Genomic DNA, 5,473 nt, shown 5'->3' with positions numbered 1-5,473 from the left:
ATACCTTGGACACTAATAATTCGAAAATGCACAAGAAAGACAAGAAAAGACACAAAACAAGAAAAACTAAAGATCAAACAAGGAAAATAAACAAGAACAACTTGAAGATTAAGAAAGAACTAAGAACATATAATTCAAAAAATTGTAAGAAAAATAAAATCATGCAATTGACTCCAAACTTAAAACATGAAACAAAACTCAAACAGAAGACTAAATTATGAGGTTATTGGTTTTAAAAATTTTTGAAAATAATTTAGAAAAAAAATAAGGATTTTAAAATTTTAACCAAAAACAATAATAGAAGACTCAATTTTAGTGACTCTAAACCAAAAAGATAAATTTTTCCTAATCTAAGCAACAAAATAAACCGTTAGTTGTCCAAACTCGAACAATCCCCGGCAACGGCGCCAAAAACTTGGTGCACAAAATTGCAATCACACCTTTGTAACTCCGCACAACTAACCAGCAAGTGCACTGGGTCGTCCAAGTAATACCTTACGTGAGTAAGGGTCGATCCCACGGAGATTGCCTGCTTGAAGCAAGCTATGGTTATCCTGTAAATCTTAGTCAGGAGATTAATGATAAAAATGATTTTGTTATGAAAAGTAAATAACATGAATTAAAAGGTACTTGTGATTCAGTAATGAGGAATAGGTTGAGGTTCCGGAGATGCTCTATCGTCTGAATCTCTGCTTTCCTACTGTCTTCTTCTCCAAACACGCATGGCTTCCTTCAATGGCAAGCTGTATGATCCTCTTGGATGAAAAATACCAGGTACAATGTCTGCACGGCTAATCAACTGTCGAATTTCTCATCTCAGATGATAAATACCAAGTACAGCTACTGCACGGCTAATCATCTGTCGGTTTCCGCTAGCGTCAGAGTAGCACCCTTGTCCTTTTGCACACTGTCACTGCGCCCAACATTCGCAAGTTTGAGGCTCGTCACAGTCATCCCCTCCCGGATCCTACTCGGAATACCACAGATAATGTTTAGACTTTCAGGATCCCACGAATGCTGCCAATGATTCTAGCTTATACCACGAAAGTTCTAACCCCCGGACTCGGTCCGTAGATTAAAAACCCAAGAGATACGCACTCAAGTTGTCGCCCAATGACTACGTTGAGCTCAGATAGAACGGGAGTGGTTTTTAGGCACGCGTTCATAGGTTGAGGATAATGATGACTGTCACGGATCATCATATTCTCTATAGTGAAGTACGAGTTAGTATCTTAGAATAGAATCAAGCGTGATTGAATAGAAAACAGTAGTAATTGCATTAATCCGTTGAAACACAGCAGAGCTCCTCACCTCCACCTATGGGGTTTAGAGACTCATGCTGTAGAAGATACAATATGAAGTGTAAAATGTCATAGGGTGCAAAATGAATCTCTAAAAGTAGTTTTTATACTAAACTAGTAACTTAGGTTTACAGAAAATGAGTAACTAAGTGCAGATAGTGCAGAAATCCACTTTCGGGACCCACTTGGTGAGTGTTTGGGCTGAGCTTTCAAGCTTTCACGTGCATATGCCTCAAGTTGGAGTTAAACGCCACCCTGGGTGCCAAAATGGGCGTTTAACGCCAAGAATTATGCCAGTTCTGGCGTTTTACACCAGAAAGTTTTAGGCTGGCTTTGAACGTCAGTTTGGGCCATCAAATCTCAAGCAAAGTATGGACTATTATATATTTATGAAAAGGCCAAGATGTCTACTTTCCAACGCATTTGAGAGCGCATCAATTGGGCTTCTATAGCTCCAGAAAATCCACTTCGAGTGCAGGAGGGTCAGAATCCAACAATATCTGCAGTCCTTTTTCAGCCTCTGAATCAGATTTTTGCTCAGGTCCCTCAATTTCAGCCAGAAAATACCTGAAATCACAGAAAAATACACAAACTCATAGTAAAGTCCAGAAATGTGATTTTTGAATAAAAACTAATAAAAATATAATAAAAAGTAATTAAATCATACTAAAAACTACTTAAAAAACAATGCCAAAAAGGGTATAAATTATCCGCTCATCAGTATGCTTGGGAGTTTAATCTAATTGGGAAGAAAGGATGAAGGGTAGGGATTTTGGGGATTAAGAACACATAGCTATAGGTTGAAAATTTGTTATTAACCAATTATTATATACACAAAATAAAATTCGAATTCTAACATTTATTTAAATTAATTAATGAACTAATTATTAAACTAACCAAACTTAATTTTGTATAGTAATGAAATTATCATAACTTCATCAGGAAAAGTGCTAAAACAAGGTTCTTCATTATTACAGAAAGAGAAACAGCACTCACCAAACACCAACGTCTGTGACCCTTCCATGTACATTTGATATATTCATATCATGGTATATACATAGTTACTTAGTTAGCACAGTAGGCGTGTTATCTGTTGTAACTTCCCCCCTGTGAACATGTTACCATTGGTACACATTATTAAAAGCATTTTGTGTTTGGACTTTGGTCATGAACAAATCAAGAATAGAGTCATGGGTGAAACATTATTTTATTTTTTATATTATCAAAGTATGCTTCCTTGTTTTCTTTTTTATTTTTTTACTAAAATGGAGCATTTGTAAATAAGGTTGCTTACTGAAGAAGAATGGATTTCGGCAGTTCCAAAATTTGGTATGATATAATGCTACACAACAATAAGAATAGAAAATTTGGTCCATGTATACTAGAGTTTTAATGATTAATTAGGTCATACAGGGACATTTTTTCCATTAGATTTCGTTCTTTAACTTTTCAAGATTAATGCTATTTCTGATAAGCAAATATTTGTAACTTATATATAGGTCAGACAAATTAGGCTTATATAGAGATCTATGCTAGTGGTTTTCTTAGTTAGGACCTTGTAGTATTTTCAATATTCCAATTTTGGTGCACTTGTATTGTACTTGTAAATGCATTCAAATAACTGTGTCAATCATTTAGTTTTTCACATTGCTGAGTATTTTGAAGTACCGGGCAATATTGTTCAAATGCATCTTTAAATTTTCATAGCAAATCATTGCTATTGACTACTAAAAACCCAGATTATGAAACATGTATTTACCTTCTACTTGAGTGATTTTTTCTGTTATAATTGTTGATGAATGTTGTTCGAACTTGCTTATGGTTACTAACAAATCATGTTAATTGGATTGTAATTTGACTTGATTTTTATCCTGCCCCCTGGTGTTAGGGCATTAAGATGGCTAAGAAAGGTCGGTACACGAAAAAGCCAAAATTAGGACCAGGATATCAGCAACCTCTAACCGCTCTGCTTTTGGCCTCAGGTTCCCACCAGGCTGACTTTCAAGTCCTCCCGGCCGGTGGTGACGGTATCCCTCCAACTTCTCGCCCATTTCGTCCGCCGCACAATGAACCAAGGCCTGCTACACAGATGAGCGCAAAGAGCATTCACAACTCGGAGCTAGGCCAGAAGACCTTTTTGGAGGGTAATGCTCCAGAGGTAGAATCTCGTGATCATGAAGTTGACGACCACTTTAGTGCTTCTGGAGCTCAGAGTCACAAAAGGCACAAGACTACAGAGTTTTGGGCAGTTAAGATCATTGGTAACGTATTTTATAATTTTTCCATAATCGATTTGAGCTATGTTATATTCTTTTTTTCGTGCATAATGTCAACAACGGATGCACACATAAGGATTTATATTTGGCTTATAGATTCTGACGGCACAGTCAATCCGACAAGATTAAGCATGAGGGAGGCTATGGAACGGCCTAACGGTAGAAGGATCGTGCTCAGATTCAACAACGAAATGCAGCCAATTGGAGACGAGGCTAGACTCTTGAGTGGGGTGCTTGGTCTGCTGGGATTTGACTTTGGAAAATTTACTATCGGTAAGGAAAGTTAGCACAAGGTTACCACTAAAGACAAGGTGTATAACGAATGTGTCAAGGTAAAGATTTAAATCCCCTTTGTAACAAATCTGCTTATTGTTCAATTATATACAAATTGTATTATGAAATATATGTGCAGCAAATTTTTCAAATATGCTTCAATTTAAATCCCCTTTGTAGAGATTTAAATCCCCTTTATAACAAATTTCTTTTATTAACAAATCTGCTTATTGTTCAATTATATGTGCAGCAAATTTTTCATTTTGACGAAGATAGTGAAGGCAGTATCAAGAAATATATTTTGAAAATTATGGGAAGGTCTTGGAAGAAAATAAGGCTGAGGTTGTATAATGCCTTTTACGAGCCAACATTCACATTTGAGCAAAATATCGAGCACTGTCTGCCGGGAATTGATCGAGGGGATTGGAGAAAGTTCCTACAATATCGGGCAAAACCTGAGACGAAGGAAATGCAGTATACCATTGGTAAACTCTGCTGTATTTTATGTAGCATTAAGTGCTATTAAATCAGTATCTAATCGTGACTTTAATTTGGCACTTATGGACCAATAGGAGAAGTGCAAGAAGAACGCGACTAATCGATCAAAACAAGTATATACCCACACTGGCGGTTCGAAAAGCTTCACACGGCGGATGGAAGAAGAGGTACTCCACTTGTTATTCACTGTTTGGACTATCTATATGACTTAAGTTTCCTTGATTGTGTGGAATATGGTAATGGCATAAACGTTGTTGTTACAGTCTGAAGAACAAGGAAGGAGACTCGGTAGAGGAGAGCTATGGATAAAAGTGCACAAAAAAATGATGGCTCCTATATGAATGATGAAGCAATGGCAATTGGTGTAAGTACTACTTCTCATAAATTTTCGATAAATTATGTTTACAAATGCGTTAATAGTTTAGTTCTCTATTATATTTTGTTCTGTTTTTTCTTTGCTGAATTGTTTGGACTTGGGTTGGAAACAGCAAGAAGGTATTGAAAGATGAGTTTCTATCAATCCTAATTCAAAATGGACCAAAGGAAATTTTCTTTTTCCAACGCTGGTTACTTTTATTTAGTTTGCTATTTTACCTCAGTTGTTTCTAGAGAGTTTAAACTTCTATGTAATTTAGAGACAGTTAGGTTGAAATTGAAATAAATCAATTTAAGTTATTCCTTATTTCTTTTTATAGTGTTAACAACATCCTATGTGACGTGCGTTATTTTGGTTGTTTTACATGAATTACTTTTGAACCATATATCTTTCTCTCATATTTGACTAAGTTTTTATTGACATAGACCGATAAATACTATGATTGTATTTGCTAATTTGTGTCTGTAGGAAAGAATTGAGGAGATTGAGCAACAGGATGAATCTTCTAGAGTGTTGTCTCAAAATGACTCCATTGCTCAGGTTTTTGGTAAAGAGAAACCGGGTAGAGTACGTGGTGTGGGTTTCGGTCTAACTCCTACCCAACTCTTCAGTTCAAATTCACATGCGCCAGGCAACAGTGTCAAAGTAGAGGAGACTCAGAGGAAGTTGTTTGCACTGTAGGCAGAATTGGAAGGTGAGAAGTTAAAGAGGAAGGTGATGGAAGATGAGGCAGCAGCAGATAAGAAAAA

The sequence above is a fragment of the Arachis ipaensis genome, chromosome B10, assembly GCF_059453495.1.
Source record: "Arachis ipaensis isolate K30076 ecotype BB chromosome B10, ASM5945349v1, whole genome shotgun sequence".
NCBI lineage: Eukaryota > Viridiplantae > Streptophyta > Magnoliopsida > Fabales > Fabaceae > Arachis > Arachis ipaensis.
The sequence above is the reverse complement of the archived record's forward strand: the minus strand, read 5'-3'. Positions refer to the sequence as shown.